This window comes from Meriones unguiculatus, chromosome 11 (assembly GCF_030254825.1).
Source record: "Meriones unguiculatus strain TT.TT164.6M chromosome 11, Bangor_MerUng_6.1, whole genome shotgun sequence".
Classification (NCBI taxonomy): Eukaryota; Metazoa; Chordata; class Mammalia; order Rodentia; family Muridae; genus Meriones; species Meriones unguiculatus.
In genome coordinates, this window is record NC_083359.1 from 18,709,869 (window position 1) to 18,729,157 (window position 19,289).

The window sequence follows — 19,289 nt, forward strand, 5'->3', positions numbered from 1 at the left end:
TGGGACCTGTCTTAGTTACTTTTTCACTGCCAGGATAAAATAACACGGCCAGGGCAACGCTTGGAAGAGGTGCCTGGGGGCTTGGAGCCTCAGAAAGCCGGGGGAGGGGGAGGATGGAGGGGCTGAGAGCTCACCTGTGTGAGAGAGAGAGACAGGGGCAGACAACTGAGAGGAGCCTGGGCTTCTGAAACCTTAAAGCGCCCCTCCACCCCAATCCCCACCTACGATATCCCCGCTCTAACAAGACCACACCTCCTAATCTTCTCCAAAGGGTTCCCCCGCTGAGGATCAAGTATTCAAACTGTGAACCTATGGAGGCCACTGCCATTCAGACCACCCTAGGACCTCAGGAGGAGGGTCAACGCAGTCTTCACCTCCCCCGGAAAAGGGTCTAAGCAGCCCCTGCCCATGCCCTTGACTCCTCCTCACAGCTCTGTTCCTCTAGAGATCCAACACGGCAAGAGACTGGCCAGGGAGCCTTTCTCGGCTTGACTTCACTGATCAGTGTGTCTCAGCCTCCTGCCAGGAGCACACAGGCCTGGTTGATGTCACTTTGAGTCAGTTTTGAAATGAAAACTTGATTTTCTTTTCTTTTTTCTTTTTTTTTTTTTACTTCATTTTGAAAAATCCTGATTTTATTTTTTTGCATATCCATACAAATATTAGGATCAGTTTTCACCAGTTTTTGAAAATAAGTCAAGTTGGAATTTGATATGATTGCAACGAACCTGTGAATCAACTTAGAAAACACTGTATGTAATCAGGGCTGGAGTGACGGCTCAGTAGTTAAGAGCACTGTTTGCTCTTCCAAAGGGCCCAGGTTCAAATCTAGAACCCACATGGCAGCTCACAACTGTCTATAACTCCAGTTCCAGGTGATTTGACACCCTCACACCAATGCACATAAAATAAAATTAAATAAATTAAAAAAAAGAAAACACTGTAATTGCAACATTAAATCCTTTTTGTAAGTGTATATATTTTATTTATGTGTGTGTATGTGTGTGTGGATGCAGTTGTCCACAGAGGCTGAAGGGGACGGAGGATTCCCTAGGGCTAGATTTACAGGTGGTTTTAAGTCATGAATTCTGGGACCAGAACTAAGGTCCTCCACCAGAACAGCAAGTGTTCTTAACCACTGAGCTCTCTCTTCAGCCCCCTTAAATCTCTCTCTCTTTAAGCAGAGTCTCGCTAGGTAGTCTCAGTTAGCCTGGACTCACCGTGTAGCCAAGGCTAGCCTCAGACTCACAGAGATCCACCTGTCTCTGCCTCCTGAGTGTCGAGACAGAAAAGTGTGCACCACCTCACCCAGGTAAGTGTTTCTTCTTCTTTGACAGTTTCATACCTTTACACGTGTAAGGTTGTATCCAGCTACCACACCTTCTCCAGCTCTCTCTAGCTGCCCTCACCTCGCCTTCCTCCCAGCTCCACGCCCCCTTCCTTTCATTGTCACTAACAACCTGAGGAATCCAGTTGGCACTGCCCATATGCCCCTAGGTATGTGGCCATCTACTGGGGTATGTCCGCAGAGGAGAGCAACCCTTCCTTCTCCAACAGCTGATAGCTCCTCCAGCAGGGACGGGACTTCCCTTCTCCCCGTCTACACTGGAATTTTGACTGCCTTGACCTTTGCGCAGGCAACCTCAGCTGCCGTGAGCTGATACATGCAAGAGCCGCAGTGTGCCCAGACGTCAGCTTTCCACGGCTCTCCACAACCACCAGGCCACTATGGCTCCAGTGAGTACAAACTGCCAGCAGGTCAGCGCCGCAGCATGCGGGGTCCAGGGCCTGGCTTATGCAAAGGCTCAAAGCTAGTTAGAGAAAAACAGACTCTGAGAGCTCAACGGTGTTGGGCCCATGTGTCTCAAACTCCACCATCCAAGAAACTCTGTGGAAGAGCTTCAGGCCCAGGGTGGGGAGGAGAGGGAGCAGAGAAAGTGTAGTTAAAATTGAAAACCCACCCAGTTATACTACAGAAAGGTAATCACCGCTCATATCTGGGTATATTGCCTGTTTTCTTTTTTTTTTTTCTTCTGTCCTTATGTGCTTGTTAAAATACTACATTGGCCCCATAAGAGGTATAGTATGCTCGCTTGCTTTTAACATTCCGTTTGCAGTCTACAATGGGAGATCATTCCTCTATTAATGTACAAAGAATGGGGGCCAGGGGTTGATCTGGGAGGAAGAGGGTCAATGATTCAAATACATTGTGTATATGTATAACGCTCTCAGAGCGTTAATCAAGATACTATATTTTTAAAAATATGGGGTGAGGAGGGATGGAGAGGTGACTCCAGAGGAAGCCGTGGGCTCCACCCCCAGCACCTCAGAGGGCAGGAGCGGTGGTGTGTGCCTATGATCCTGACGATACTCTGGAAACTGGGGCAGGAGGGCTACGTTCAATACCATCCTCACATGTCCATCAGGCTCAGGTACAGCCTAGGACACAGGAGACCCTATACTATTTCAGCTACCTATTCATTAACACAAGATTTAAAAAAAGTGAAACTTGCACCAAGAAGTTCATATTACCTTGGCATACAGACAGACAAAAATACCACACAGAGAACAAACCAAAGACTAATGTCTCACGGCAAAATCAACATTGAGGCTATCAGCACGGGTCCGAGACAGTTCAGAGCGTGAAGGCGCTTGCTCCCAAGACTCTCATTCTGAGTTCAATCCCCGATACCTACACGGAAGGAGAGACCCACTCCTGCAAGTTGACCTCTGACCTCGCCCTGTGTGCCATGATGAACACACACCTGCCCCACCCCCACAATAAAAAAAATTAAGGTAAAATGTTTTTTCAAATCCTCAACCAAATTCAAGAAACCAAATCAGTTTTGTTAGACAGCTTTCACTTGCAAGGATGATTCATGGTGAGCACCATTCTGTGATTTAGAGATGGTTTAAATAGGATTTGAAAAAATATATTGTGAGATTTTAAGATTATGATACGTACCCATTTCCTCGTGGCGAATTGAAATAATAGCTGAGGCTTATGTGCACAGCTCAGGGTCACGTGGTAACTTCCCGATGGTTATGGGGCTTTTCGCTGATCATAATGTCTTGTTTTACTGTATGTCTAACTCACCTAAAATTTATTATTATTATGTATTACGCTCTAATGACTATCCATTTCAATTGTTTCTTAGAAGTGACTCATTATTTCCCGAGAATCATTTCCTTAAGATTGATTCCTAGAAGTGAGTGATTGGGTCAAAGGGGAGATGTCAGTGTTGGCAAGGTTCACTGAGACCGGGTGACGCGGTCTCAGTGATAGGTTTGCAGCACGGACATGAGGGCCTCTGGCACCCATGCAAAAGCCATGTGTGGTCGTCTGCTTGGCACCCCCTGTGCCTGCAGCCTCAGATCTAACGTTGTGGTGTCAGAGTGAAAACAGTACCTGTGGGATTGCTGGGATTTGCTGCCAGCCTAGCCGAAAGGGAGGGAGCTGCAGATTCAGTGACTCTCTCCCGAGGGAGCAAGGCGGACAGAGGGTACCCAGTGTCTGCACACGCATTCCCCACTCCTTCAGACCCCACAGGCACCCACGTGCACACATAAAGACACACACTTCTTCAAGTACACTTCCAATTTTCCCCTACTGCTTCAGCGACACTGTGAATAATTATGTTGAAAGAAATTCTTGTTGGGACAGGCCCACCAAAAAAAGTAAGGTTTTTTGAGTACATGCCTTTAATCCCAACACGCAGGAAGCAGAGGCAGGTAGATCTCTGAGTTTGAGGCCAGCCTCGTCGACAGAGGGAGTTCTACGACAGCCAAGACTACACAGAGAAACCCTGTCTCAAAAAACAAAACGAAACAAAAGCCAAAATCAAGTTAAGTTTTTGGAAAATCCCATAGGAGGCCTGGTTGTGTGGTGAGATGGAAGAGTGTTTGCCTAGGACACATGAGCGTGAGGCCCTGGGCTGAGTCACTTACACCAATAAAACACCAAAACCAGGGAGAGGACCATTAAACTAAACATATATGATACACACACACACACACACACACACACACACACACAGGCTAGGGGTGTAAGAGTGCTGGGATTCTGGAAAAAACGTAAAAAAGAATACATAAATAGTAAAATTAAGGACTGGAGTGTCAGCTCAGTGATAGAGCACTGGCCCTGAATTTGGTCCTTAACACTGAAAAACAAATTAACACGTTCCCTTCGTCAAAGTGTCCTTAGAACGTTGGCATAAAGCCAAACAAAGTGGTGTGCATCTGTCGTGTCAGAGGAGGCTCAAGGTCAGCCTTAAACACATCATGAGTTTCAGGCTAGCCTGGGCTACATGAGACCCTGTCTCATAAGAGGACGTACCTGCACCACATAATTAGTAGAGAAGCTCTATTGCTTTATCTGCTGACCCCATAACAGTAAAAATCTTACCAAAAAAAAAAAAAAGTATGTGCTGGGTATGGTGTCTTGCCTATGTTATACTAACACGTTGGAAGCTGAGGTTGGAGGATTGCTGCACGTTTAAGGCCAGCTTGGGTTTTATAGAGAATAGCAGGTCAACCAGGATTGTATAATAAGATTCTATCCCAACTACCCCCCCCAGATAAATAAACATCCATGGGTAGAGCTAAAATATAACTGAAAGAAAAAAACCGTAGCATGCTTAAAAGTCCCAAAGCGGAGATGCATTTCAGGGAGTTTCACTCAAATAAACTAGAATGACGAAAGAATGAATGTGAGAGGAGTGGGGTTTGCCATTGTCATCTCGAGACAGAGTCTCCAGGAGCTCGTGTAGCTCAGGCTGGCTTTGACCTTGCTAAACTGTCAAGACTGACTTTGAGCGTCCGGTCCTCCCCCCTCCACGGGCAGAGTGCTGGGATTGGGGGTGTGCCCCACTGTACCCAGGCTGTGCAGTGCCGGGGATGGAAGCCCTAGCTTTGTGCATTTGAGGCAAGCACCCCAGTCACTGAGCTCCAGCCTTTTTATTTCCGAGACAGGGTCTGTTGGAACCCAAACAGACGCTCAAACTTGCTACGTGGCCAAACGTGGCTTTGAACCCTGTCTTTCTACTGCCACCTCCCAAGTGCATGAACACAGGCATCAGCCGCCAAGCCTGGCTGCACAAGAGAAAAAAATAATTAACTACAAGTCAAGTATATAATAGAGAGAATTTTTTTTTTATTACTATACTTTGATCATCAATTTAAAAAGATTAGTAGAGCCGGGTGTGGTGGTGCATGCCTGTGATCCCAGAGGAAGGTGAATCTCTGAGTTCGAGGCCAGCCTGGTCTACAAAGTGAGTCCAGGACAGCCAAGGCTACACAGAGAAGCCCTATCTCAGAAAAAAACAAAAAAGAAGAAAAAAATCAGTGCTGAGAACTGAAACCTACAACCTTGGGAGTACTGAAATCAGTGTGCTCTTTCACAGAATGTGATGGCTTGTGCCTGTGATCCCAAGGGAGTTTGAGGCCAGCCAGATCATCATGAGGTGCAGGCCAGCCTGGAAAACTAGAGTGAGACTTTGTTTTAAAAAACGAACAAACAAACAAACAAACAAACAAAAAAAAAAAAAACACCTACTGGACCACAAAATTAACCCCCAGCAAGACTTCAGAATGAGAAAACTCTGATGAGACTATTAACTAAAAACAAATAACTAAGCCAGGAATGGTGGCTCGCACCTTTAATCCCCACACTCAGGAGGCACAGGCAGGCAGATTTCCGACAGACTGAGCTAGTTCCAGGACAGCCAGGGGTACACAGAGAAACCCTGTCTCTTAAAAACAACAACAGCAACAACCACAAAGAACAAATCACTGAGGACTGAAGGAGAGCTCACTCCAGGAGCTTCCATGTACATCTTAAAGTTGCTGAGTGGAGCTGTCGGGGGAACGTGCTCGCCTGGAAGCACTGAGCTGAGCTGGGACCCCAGCACCAATGACGGCTGGATCGGGAAGTGCAGGGTTTAATGAAAGGACTTGTCCCAAAAGATAAGGTGTAGAATGAAAGGAAGACACCCAATGTTGACCTCCGGATTTCCACATGCATGTGCACACATGCTCATTCTCACAAATGCACACACGTGCAGGCATGAACACACGCATACCATCCAGACAGCGTAAGCAAAATAAAGCCAAGATACCAAGAGGATGTGATGCGTAGCTTAATGTCAACAGCTCTGAAAGGCTCAGATGAAATGGAAAATTCCTAGAAATAACGAATTATCAAATGACTCATGAAGACATGGAAAACCACAATATCCTATAAATCCTGTAGATTCAAACAGCAATTATGAATCTGCAGTCAGCTGGGTTTGGTGGTGCTCACACGTAATCCCAGCATGTGAGAATGTGGGAGATAAACTCCAGAGGATCAAAGGCTCAAGGCCAGAGCCTTTAAGATGGCTCAGTGTGAGCGGTGCTCACCTGTAAGCCTGGATCCGACCTCTGGGCCTCTCGTGGTGGGAAGAGGGAGAGGGGTTAGACTTTCCTACAGGCTGTCCTCTGGTGTGTGCACTGCGTTACACATGCACTAAATAACTACGTGATTTCTTTCAAATTCAAGGCCAGTCTCAGCTACATAGAAAGTTTGAGACCAGCCTGGACTACTTTAGAGTCCATCTCAAAAAAGAAAGAAAAGAAAAGAAAGAGAAGAGGGAAAAGGTAGAAGGGAAGGAAGGGAGGATGGGAGGGGAGGAGAGAGGGAGAAAGGAAGAAAGAGAGACAAGAGAGGAAAGTTAGATAGCTCAAAGGTGGTAGAGTGCTTTGCTTGACTTGTATGGGGCCGTGGGTTCGATTCTCAGCACTGCATAAAACAGGCCTGGTGGCACACACCTGCAACCCCAGCCTCTGGAGGGGGAGGCAGGAGGATCAGAAGTTCAAGGTTTTCATTGGCTTGGCAGCAAGTTTTAAGCCAGCCTTAGCTACATGAAACCCATTTTTTAAAATAAAAAGTCTTCCCAGGAAGAAAACTACAAATTCAGATAGCTTTATCTTTGGGTTGTGTTGAATGTTCAAGGGGAAAAAAAATATCCCATGATTACACTTCCGAAAGCTTAGGCATTTCCATCTGAGGAACAGAAGGCATTCTTAAGTCACCTTATGGAGGTCAGCATTGACCCTGACCTCCAATCTGAAAATCAATAAGAGAATTAAAGGCCAGTTTTATTTATGAACACAGCTATGAAATCCCCAAATAAGTTTAATGAACAGAATTTGCCAGACATACAGGCATAAGAGGAATGACCACCAACTTATATTCCAGTCTAGGAATGTAAGGTTTGGTTGATGTTCAGAAAGCAGTCTGTGTAACTGATCAGGACAGACTTCAAAGGGAGAAAACTCGGCTGGTTATCTCAATGGAGGCAGAGAAAGCACCCGCTACAACCCAGCACTGATTGGATTAAATGGGTGAGTAATTTAAAAAGTCTTTTGCCAAACCAGAAGTGGAAAAAAACTTCCCTAATCATATAAAGACTGTCTTTAGGGGCTGGAGAGATGGCTCAGAGGGAGAGAGGGAGGGAGAGAGGGAGAGGGAGGAGAGAGAGAGGGAAAGAGAGAAAAAAGGAGGAGAGGGAGGGAGAGAGAGGGAGGAAGACAGAGAGGCAGAGAGAGAGAATGAATTCCAGGCTGCTATAATAGTTTCTGAATATTGATTTTTTAATATTTATTTATTCTTTTTTGTTTTGTTTTGTTTGAGATAGAGTCTCTGTAGCCCTGGTTGCCCTGGAACTCACTATGTAGACCAGGCTTACTTCAAATCAAACTCACAGAGATCCATCCATCTCTGCCTCTTGAGTGCTGGGCTCCCATGTCACCATGCCCAGTCCTTTTAATCCTTTTTTTTTTTTTTTAAGTGTGTGTTTGTACCTGAGTGGACCACATGCATACCTGGTACCTAGGAAGGTCAGAAGAGGGCATCTCATCTCCTGGGTGATTCTTAAATATTTTGCATTTATTTACTCTCGGGGCAGGAGGTTGGTGAGTTCGTCACACCCTAAATGTGGAAGTCAGAGGACAGCATGCAGAACTTGGTTGTCTCATTGCCCAGCGAATGTCCTGGGGACCAAACCCTGGCCACCAGGTTTGATGCCAAGTGTCTTGACCCTCTGAGTCATTGCGTCAGCCCGGTTTTTAATTCTGATGAAATCCAGCCCATCGGTTCTTCTGGTTTGTGTTCTTAGCATTTTATTTAAGAAGATTGACGGTTTCGGTTCATAAACGGAGGTTGGTGGCTGGTCTGGAGCTTGTGGGTTGGAAGAGAGCGGGTCAATTGTACTCCAAGCTGAGAAACCGCCCTGGCATCGTTCGTGAGCAAGGTCAGCCCACGGTTTAGCAGCTTCTGCTGAAAGTCAATGGGCTGCCTATGAACGGCTCTCTACAGCATTCCCACATGCTTTGTGGAATTTTATTTATACCTGTGTTTTGCCAGCGTGTGTGTATGTACACCGCGTGCATGCCTGGTGAAGCCAGAAGAGGGCGCCAGGTCCCCTGGAGCTGGAGCTGCAAGCTGGTCTGAGCGTGGATGCTGGGATTGAAAACTGTTCCTCTGCAAGGGCCGACGCTCTTGACTGATGCCGGGCCATCCCTCCAGCCCCTGTTTTTGATTGTGAGACAGAGTCTCACATAGCCCAGGCTGACCTCACACTTGCTGCGTTCTTAAGGATGACCTTGAACTCATTCTCCTCCCTCTACCTCCCAAGTGCTGAGATTATATAGCACCACACCTGGTTTTACACAGTGATGAGAATCCATCCCAGGGCTTTGAGCATGCAGGTCAAGGGTTCTACCAGCTGATCCGCATCCTCATCTGAACACTAGCTTTTAATCCACCTGCTCTATCTGTCCCAAATTGTACCCTTTACCTCTAGATTTTGAGGGCAAACTCCGTTTGTACGCAGATAAAGCAAGATCGTATCGTGTCAGGACAATTCTCTTTCGCTGTGGTGAGTTTAGAAGTAGAACATGGGATTAGCATAGCTCTGGGTTCATTCCCAGCCACCCTCACCCCACACACCCCAAAATAAATAAATTCCCTATCTGAGCCACATCTGCTCTTAGGAAGATCCATCTGAGACCCCACACCTTCATCCACAAGCTAAGGAAATCCCTCCTCTCTGCTCAGCCCCCATCCTGCGCCTCTGGCCCTTGTATTTTGTCCTGGCCATATCCATCCCCACACAGTACTCAAAACCTCTGTCCTCAGCCCCGGCATGGTGGTGCACACCTATAATCCAGCACTTAGGGAGGCAGAGGCAGGCAGATTTTTGTGAGTTTGAAGCCAGCCTGGTCTACAAAGTGAATCCAGGACAGCCAGGGATATACAGAGAAACCCTGTCTCGAAAGAAAGAAAGAAAGAAAGAAAGAAAGAAAGAAAGAAAGAAAGAAAGAAAGAAAGAAAGAAAGAAATCTCTGTCCTCTATCAGCCCAGGGACTCACTGCCCTTCTCTGACTTCATTTCTCATCACCACCCCCTTTTCGTGGCTCTCTGAATCTCAGACGACTCCCGTTCCCATATTGTCACCCCCATTTCTGATTCTCCCCATCACTTTCCTGCTCCAACATGAAACTGCCTTTAAGGACATCTGTTCCCCTTTGGTAGCCCATGTGGCCCTTGGGTCTAGGTTTGGGGAAGTTCAATTATGAGGATTTTCTTTTTCCACAAAGGGAGGTACCAGCATGTTGTGAAATCAGTGGTTTCAGGGTTTTGTTTTGTTTTAATTTGAGACATGGTCTCATTATCTAATGCAAGCTTGCATGAGAGCCTCCTGCCTCAGGGTCCCCAGGACTGCCATTACAGGCAGAGGCCACCGGGTCCAGCTCACTGCTTTCTTGTGTCACTTCCTGTTTCTCCTCCTGCTTAGAGAGATCAGCAGATAATAGCGTCTGTGTGAGTGCGTTCAGTCCTGGGGGCCATCTGGGACAGGAGATTCCTCAGAAGCTAACAGGCCTGCCAGCCTCAGGGCAGCAACAAAAGGTGGAAGGTGAGAAAACCATCTTCAGAAAGTTGCCCTCTGACCTCACTCAGTGGCACGTAAGCACCTGCACTCCCACACATACATAACTAATTAAAAGATAGCGATGCCAGGAGCAGGGGCTAGCTCACTGGTAAGGGGGTGATGAGGTTGACTCATGTGCTCGAAGCCCTGAGTTTGATCCCCAGAAAGAGTGAGAAAGATCAATGGTTGAATGTCATCAGTGGTTGAATACAGTGGTTCTCTTAGCCCAGGCTAGCCTCAAATTTACTCTGTGGCTGAGAGTAGCCTTAAAGCCCTGATCCTCTTGACCACCCCCTACCCCACAGCTCGTCCCTCCTTGCGTGGTCCCCCCTCCCCCATCCCACTGCTGGGACTACAGGTATGTGAGCCTGTACAGCCTGTACCGGGGTACGACTGTTGTTGTGATTGTTTGTTTTGGTTTTTTTTGGTTTTGAAACAGGGTCTTAGTATTAGTCCTAGCTGGCTTGGGAGTCACTATATGGATCAGACTGGCCTGTAACTCAACAGAGATCCGCCTGCCTCTGCCTCCTGAGTGCTGGAATTAAAGGCATGTGCCACCACTACCTTCAATTTTTGATTCCAGCATTCAGGTATACAAACAGCTCTCTCTGTCTCTCTCTCTCTTTCTCTCTCTTTCTCTCTCAGTCTCTCTGTCTCTGTCTCTGTCTCTGTCTCTTTCTCCCTCCCTCATTCCTCACCCTCCCTCCCTGCCCTTGTCTCCTCTTCACTCTTCTCCCCTCCTACAGCCAGGCTTCCAAGGAGTGCTTATCAGTCAGCGATCCCTCCACCTCTCATGAATCTCGCTCTCCCATGGACATCTCCCTTCTCTGCAGCCCACCCTGCCCCGGTACCCCAACTCAACCCTTCCCCCTGAAATCCATTGATTAGAGCAAATATCTGTTACCCTCACCTGCCCAGGGTGCGACTTCACTCCTGCCCCAGCCTGGCGGCTGTGTCCTAACATTACCTATTGATCTTGCTACGGTACACTGTCACCTGGCAAAGGCACAGCCCTAGTAAATTCAGCCCCGGATCCCCGCACGGGTCCCACGGGGGACCAGAGCTGAAGGTGAAACTCCTACCTCGCCTACCAGCCTCCATTCCCTCATTGCTTATTTGTTTTGCAGACCTAGAGGCGTAGATGCCTCAGCATGCTCTCCCCCCACCCCACCCCCTGCCCCAGCTGCAGGCTCAGCCCCCAGGCCCCCTCAGAGGACCACAACTGCCCAGCCACCACTCCATCCCTCAAGTCTATTCACACCCGCTCTCCTAGACGACTGCTTCACACCTCCTCCTCCAGCTCACTCTCAGCTGACAACCTCTTCCGATTTTGCTAAGAAAATAGAAGCCCTTGGCGCAGAAGTTCTCCTGGCTCTGCTGCTCCCCACCCACCTGCATCTGTGCCCATCCGCTCTGCCTTTCCTCCCACTGAGGCAGCACCCACCCCTGTCCCACGGCAGGGCAGCCCTGTTTCTTGTTTCCTTCTCTCTCTCTCTCTCTCTCTCTTTCTCTTTGTTGTTGTTTTTAGGTGGTGGTGGTGGTGGTGGTCTCATGCAGCCCAGGCTAGCCTTGAAGTTGCTATGAAGCCAAGGCTAACCTTGAACTCCTGATTCTCCCCCTGCGCTCTTTCTTCCGAGCTCTGGGATGACAGGCGTGTGCCACTCCGGTTGGGTGCCAGATACGAACACCACCTGCCTCTCCAGGGCTCCATGCCAACACTCACCCTCTCCTCACCATACTTCCCTGTCTCTCTGATTATTTCCACCAACACAGAAAAAGCCTGTGATTTTTTTTTTCCTGAAAGGAAAAGTTCCTCATGACCTTAGGCTGTCAAATACCTTCCTTCTTTCCTCGCCCCTCTGTGACAGGACTCCTGGAAGGGCTAACCCTTTGGACCTCCTTCAAGCCCTCCCCTTCTCCCTTCCCTACTGTATCTACTCCTATCTGGCCCTCCACCCCTCACTAGTCCAAAAAATGCCACCAAAGTATCCTCTCTCCATATCCTTAAATTCCGTGGTCGATCGTTGGACTTACCCTTCCTTCTGTCTCTTTAGCACACAAGAGTTCATCTTGGGCCAGCAGGACGGCGCTTGAGGCCAAGTTTGATGGTCTAAGTTCAATCCCTGGAACCCGTGTGGTGGATAGGGAAACCCAACCTCACAGGCTGTCCTCTGACCTCCAAACGCATCACACACACACACACACACACACACACACAAGTAAATAAATGTTTCTTCAAGAGAAAAAGAGTTCTCATCTTTCATTGGGGCGTGGTGGGTGGCTGACACAAGAGGGTCTTGAGTTCAAGGGCACTCTGATCTGAGAGTGAGCTCCATGCCTGTCTGTGCTGCAGAGTGAGACTCTGTCTCAAAAACAAATATGGGGGGGGGAGGCATCCATTTTTCCACCTTGGCTCTGCTAGCAATCCACCCTTCTCCTCCCCTTTTGCCCACATCCGTTCTTTTTCAAGGCACAGCCCTTGGATATCTCGCCTCTACCTACTGTCTCCATCCCAATAACCTCCTCCTGGCTTTAAGCATCACTTAGCTGTTAGTAACTTCCAGATATATACGTGTGTATATATCCCACATCGCAGCCCGAACCTTTTTCTGAATTTCATTTCCATTGTCTCCTGAGGCTGACTCACAGCCACCCCTAACAATCAGGCTCAGCTTGCCAAATCTCCCAGTCCAGAGCTGGCCCACTTTCCCACAGACATTCTCAAGCTCTCTGTTCCACATCCAGAATGCAACAGCAGCTCACCCAACATGGCTGCCAGTGGGCCCTCCCCGCCCTGGGCTGGCCCAGTAGGCTTGGTGTGAGGTTCTCCAGGATTGGGGGCCACAGCAGCTGCACCTCTCATCCGGTAGGTAGGTCTCACAGACACAGGTGTGTTCGTATTGACACTTGCACACCCACATCTCACCTCCTGCTTCCTCCCCAGATGTGGGGTGTGATGGCATGCCAGGAGGACATTGCTGAGGGCTTAGTCCTGAAGACATGGCCATTCCATCTTGTGGCTTCCGTGTCATGCTGATGTGAACTCTTTTCTGAGTTTCTTTGTTTTTAGGACCCATGAAAGTCCTGGTGGAGACCTCTGGCTCCGGACCTACCAGATTTCTGTTTGTTTGATGGCTTCACCTGTCTTATTTTTAATTTTTTTAAGTAAATTTATTTATCTAATGTATTTATTTTGAGACAGGGCCTCATTCTGTAGTTCTGGCTGGCCTAGACCTCTTTATATAAACCAGGCTGGCTTGGAACTCATAGAAATCCACCTGCCTCTGTCACTGAGTGTTAGAAGTAAAGGCATGTAGCAATACATTTAGCCTTTTTTTTTTTTTTTCTTTTTGAGACAAGAACTCTCATATCCCAGGCTAACCCTGGGTTTCACGTATAGCTGAGGATGACCCTGAATTCCTGATCTTCCTGCCTCTACCTCCCAAGTGCTGAGACTACAGGCATGTGCCACAACCCCCCCCCCCCATTTTATGGAGTGTTGGGGGTGAACCCAGCGTTGTGTGTACATTAGACAAACATTCTGCCAGCTGAACCACACCCCCAGATCTACAACCTGACTTTCAAGGAAGGTGTACCCCCCTGGCCCAGGACTCAGAAAAGGGAGCTGTCTGTCCCTGAGTGGGCTTCTCAGCAGCAAATGGCAACACAGGCTAACTTCCCCTCCCAGCACAACCCATAGCTACAATTTACAGACCAAGAATTAAGGCCTGGAACACTCAACGCCCTGCGGTCTCCCAGAGTGGGAGGGAGGCCCCTGCAGCCCTCAGAAGCCAGGCACTCCGGCAGCAGCTACCCCGGGGTGAAGAGGCATTCTCCGGGTCATGCTAATCTGCTGTTTCCTCGGAGTGTCTGGCTGAGGGTAAATTGAATTATTTATCTAGTCCTGTGTGCCCGTGTCACTTCCCCAGACAACCAGGTTATTCATGACTCTACACTCTCCATTTCAACATGCAATTCGCAATGAAATTTGACGGATCAGCAATACCGTAATTAGTTGCAAATGTCTGTGCTTGTATTTGTCTGGTCTAGGGGCTATTTCATTAAAGTGACGGAGGCCAATAGTCTTTGCCCTGGGACATGGGATGAGCAGCAGTTGTGTCATGGGGCAGGCCCAGGCCCAGGCCAGGCTGTAAGAGATGGAAAGGACTCAGAGCTGTGGCACCAGAGACGTGGTTCTGCCTCCCGGGTTTCTGTCGTTGGTTCTTTATCCCTCTGTATGTGTATTTGTTTAAGTCTTCTTATACTTATTTATTTACTTGTTGTGTGCACAAGTGTGCACACATGTAGAGACCAGAGGACAACTTGAAGTAGATTCTCTCCTCCCACCCCATAAGCCCCGTGGATTAAACTCTGATTGTCATGCTTGGCACTAGGCATTTTTCCCACTGAGCTGTCTTGCTGGCCCTATTGATTCGCTTGCTGATACAAGGCTCCTGTAGCCCAGGCTAGCCTCAGACTTATTATGTAGTGGAGGCTGATCGTCCAAAGGCGGCCTCCCCAGTGCTGGGATGGCAGGTGTGCATCGCCACACCCTGCATTTGGTTTTCACCCGAAGCTGCTTATTGGGGTCTCCCAGGGTTGAGTAGATGCCACCAGAAGGAACGGGAGCCATCCTGAAAGCCTCTTCTGCCTGCCTCCCCGGATCTGCTCACGTGCCTCCAGTGACAGACACTTCCAGCCTGAGGTAGCTCCGCTTGCGAGTACATTCTCCTCGCCGAGACTCCCAGCGGTGGGTTCCCAACCTTGCTCCTGTCTCGATTCAGAAAATAAATTGCATAGGCTCAGAGCTAGGCGCTAAGCCTGAGCTGAGAGCAGAGGGTCTGCTCAGCCATCCTTCCTTGGGACTGTAACAGTCAGTGCTCCTAGCTTCATGTCACCCGACCCAGGGATTTGAGCGTGCGAGGGACGTGCTCTGCCACTGACCTATGCTCCGAGTCCTGAAAAATGCCTCTTAATTAAGTAGACTGACAGCAAGCATGAAAACAATAAGACAACCAAGAAACTCGGAGAGTCTCTGGGTAGGGCTGACCATGGCTCCAGGTCGGATTGCAGATCAGGCTCTGTCAGGAACTTGATAGCGCCTTCCATGGAGGACTCTCTGCGGTCCTGGCTTTTGTGGCCTGCCAGCTCATGTGCCAGCCCTTGGGTTTGACTGGCAGAGCCTGTCCTATGCCCTTCTCTGTGATAAGTGACAGGACACAGCAATTCTGGCCTCCCAGGAAGAAGGCTGCGATTCTGAGCGGCCAAAAGGAAAACGAAGGAACAAACCAAACCCAGTGCTGAGGTGGCCTGAAAGGTACAGCACTCTAAACGCCTGCAGACAATTCACTTCCTCGAAGCAAGTATTTCTGCAATACCAGAGGGGCCAGAGCTGTGGTCCCTTGCCCTCGAGACATGGTGCACTCAGAGGCCAGGCAGTTGACTCTGAGGGAATCTGGGAACCCAGATTACATGGTAATAACAGGACATTAGGTCCTGGAGGAGTGAGCTAAGGGTGGGTGCTGCTGAGGAAACGCCTACTTCCTTGGTGTTGGGCAGCAGCACCTGGATGCCTTAACCCAGAGCCAGACCAGAGGAATCCGTTGGCGTCCACCTGTCCCCTATTGATGGCATAGTTTCCCTGCTCCGTCTCCAATCCCCCTTTTAAGAAAGATCCCTTCTCACTCCTTTTTTAATTGTGGGTGTAGGTGTGCACATAACAGCAGATATCCACGGAGGAGTTACAGGTGGTTGTGAGCTGCTGGGCACTGAACTCGGGTCCTCTGCCAGGAGCAGTTCATGCCCCCTCTAGTCAATCCCCAGCAGCCCACTCTTTACCTGGGCAGCTATTACACCCCTGGCTTCCAGCTCCCGTGCTTCAGGTGGGGTTAACTCCCTGCCATGAGAGTCACTCCTGAGCCATGCCTCGCCGGGCGGAGCTAGATCTCGCCTACAGACAGAGCTATGGGGCATCTTACCGGTCTCGGCTCACCCTGTGCCGGGTGCCGAGATGCAGAGAGCCTTACCCACAGGCAGAGCCGTGCAGCGCCTTTTTCAGAGTACGAAACCGCCGAGTGCTTTGTGCTTGGCGCAGAGCTCCACAGTGTCTTCCGGATGGTGCAGGGTGGGTTAGGGTCAACTCGGGGCTTCGGGACACCTTCTGAGCTGCGCAGAGCTGCACCGTGGCTGGTTTGGAGACGTCCATGATCCCAGGCCAAACCGAGCGGTCCACACGGAGCCAATCGTGATGTTCTCCATTCACCTGGGCACGTCGGTGCTGCTGCTACCACAGCGTCTAAGAGAGGAGAGACGGCTCAGCAGGTCACAGCGCTAGCCACACCAGACCCGCCACACCAGACCGGCCACCAACCTGGAGCTCGGACCCAGAGGAGGTTAGTGCAAATGTGAGGCTGGCCTGGTCTAGCCAAACCCTGTCGAAAACAAACAAGAAAGACAGCCACCACCAAAAAAATAAACCGTTTAGAGCTGGGGAGCTGGCTCAGTTGGCGAGGTGCTTGCCAGTTTGAGGCCCTAGCATCCACGGAAAAGCTGGGTGAGGCGCTACCCGTTTGTCCTCCAGCACTGAGGTGGAGACAGGTGGGTCCTGGGTTCGGCGAAAAGAAAAATACCGTCTCAAAAACGAACGAGGAGGGCTGGTGAGAGGGCCGAGTGGGCAGAGGAACCTGCCACCAAGCCTGATGCTTGAGTTTGATTCCCAGTGAGGGTGAGGGAGAGAACCCACTTCTATCGAGTGGGTTCAGGGGAACAACTTCAGATTATCAGGTTTGTCAGCAAGGGCTTTTACATTGTGTGTGTGTGTTTAATAGAATGCTCAGCCGAGCTGCCTGTATAGAGTTGAGAAAACTAACCTAGTTCTATTTTAACATCTATTAGAAAACTCTTCCTGGAGCCTGGAATGGGCTCATGGCTCAACCCTGTAACCTCAGCACTAAAGTGGCCGAGGCAGGATGACTTGAGGACAACATAAGTTGCATAGCGAGAGCCCGAGATTCCGTCTGGGTGTGGAGAAGGAGAAGAAAAGGAGGAGAGGAAGAGGAGGAAGAGGAAAGAAACGGCCAAGGGCTGGGCTGCCAAGTCTCATGAGTTTGCTTAGTTCTGTCTCCAGGACCCACACTGAGGAGAGAGGGAACCAACCCCCACAAGTTGTCCTCTAACCTCCAGACACAACAAGCGTGTACACACACCCATGCATGCACACACACTCATTCACACACAATAAGAAACTTAATAAATGATTTTTAAAGGAGGCGGGGCTGAGAGTGTAACTCAGTGGTAGAGGGATTACCTAGCGTGTGCAAGGCCCTGGATTCAGTTTCCAGCATCAATTCCCCACACACAAAGACCATATACACACTTACACATCACACTCACACTCACACTCACACATAGGCACATTCACACACACTCACACATACACACACACATACACACCACACATATTCCACACAAACACACACCAAACACATACACACCACACACACGACACAGACACATACCACACAGACACACACCAAACACATATATACCACACAGACACACACGACACAGACACACACCACACAAACACATACACAGACACACACCACACACAGGCATGCACACACTCACACACACACACACACACCACACTCCTAGAATCATGGTGCTACTTGGCCCAAGTCCCACCAAAGTCAGGCTGCGTGCAGGCAGCAGGCAGTAATAACCGCAGTGGCCCCATGGGCTAGGACAGAAGATCATTTGAGTCTAGGAGGTAGAAGCCAGAAGCTCGGCACAGCACATCTGTAAACAGACCAGCAAACCAAGGAAAAAGTAAAAAGACGGACCCCATGGGGCTGGAGAGGTGACTCACCGGTCAGGAGCACTGGCTGCTCTTCCAGAGGACTGGGGTTCAATCCTAAGTGCTCACACGGCAGCTCGCAAGTGTCTGTAACTGCAGTCCCAGGGGACCTGATGTTCCCTTCTGGCCTCCACAGGTACCAAGCATGCACATGGCGCACTCACATACCCACAGACAAAATACCCATGCACCTAAAATTAATAATTAACTAACTGAAAAGAAACTTGGGTAGTCTCCAGCGCCTCTCACCAATGGTCCAGAACCTAAAGAGGTCAAGGCAGGCTGCTGACCTCTGTCACTGTCCCCAGAACAGTAGCATGGTGCCAGCCTTCGAGCCCAGACCCTCACCCTAAGAGATGACTCCACCTAAACCTTTAGAGAATCCTTTCCCGAGCAAGATTCCCTAGCCCCTAGCCAGGAGCAGTGGCCCACACCTTTAGTCCCAGCACTCGGGAGGCAGAGGCAAGTGGATCTCTGTGAGTTCCAGGACAGCCAGAGCTACATAATGAGGTCCTTGTCTTGAAAAAAAAAATTTCCCTCAAAACAAACAAACAAACAAACAAACAAAGTGATTTGGGATAGGTAGGGAAGCCCCTTTTCTCCTGACAGCTTTATGTGACAGTATTAAGGTGCCCGACCCTATGTGTGCTCACCCACAGTCAAAAAACTAGGCTTCCAGGGACAGCCTAGCCTAAATGTCCTGACTCCATCCATGTTCTGATCTCGGCTGGCCCTCCATGCCACCTGAGTGGGCTCAGTGGCCTCCCCTCTAGGACTAAGGTCTTCGAAATTATTTGCATGAGGTTCCTGGCACCCAGTAGACCTGAGCTCTAGAGTTTATTTATAGGGTCAGCCCACTCCCATCTCATAGAACATCATCTTGGAGCCCTGTTTGGGAGCTGGCATATACAGGTTTTCCCTTAGGCAGGCCTGACTGCCCCCTTACCATCACAGAGCAAATACCTTTGGCTCCATAGTCATGGCAACAGAAAAAAGTACAGGTGACTGCTGTTTCTGGACCCCAGAGGAGAGGGGGATTCCTCCCACCACTCTCTCTGCTTCTTAGCTGTGCTTGATCTTGGGGAGGTGCTAGAGTATATAGGAAGTAGAAAGTTAACTGAAGACAGATGCAGCTTTGTGAAGCCAGGATGGGACTTTTCGTGACTGTTTTTGAGTCGTCCAACCCCTCACCCAGGCCCCTATACGTAAGCCCAATAAACCCATTGATTCACAGAGTCGGGCTCCAGTGAAGCAGCTTATTTGGTTTGTGGGTGGTGCCTGATCTAAGACCGCTGTTCACGTCTTCAGAGGAGAGGTCTCATGACGCTTTGGCCAGTATTTGCCAAAACTGAAAAGCCGAAAAGGGTGGGACTGATCGTGGTAGCACACACCTTTAATCCCAGCACTCGGGAGGCAGAGGCAGGCGGATCTCTGTGAGTCTGAGGCCAGCCTGGTCTACA

At 49.3% G+C, this 19,289-nt stretch overlaps 1 long non-coding RNA gene across 3 annotated transcripts; it reads right to left on the bottom strand.

Moving 5' to 3' along the window:
* Nucleotides 1-5,132: 5,132 nt before the first annotated feature.
* Nucleotides 5,133-17,994, bottom strand: LOC132646309 (uncharacterized). 3 transcript variants are annotated; one of them, XR_009584461.1, is made up of 3 exons: nt 17,842-17,994; nt 15,998-16,266; nt 5,133-14,741 (listed from the first exon to the last, which is right to left on the bottom strand). It is a non-coding gene; the product is annotated as an uncharacterized LOC132646309 (long non-coding RNA). The 3 variants fall into 3 exon arrangements; XR_009584460.1 differs by having other exon boundaries at nt 5,133-14,745; XR_009584459.1 differs by having other exon boundaries at nt 5,133-16,266.
* Nucleotides 17,995-19,289: the final 1,295 nt, after the last annotated feature.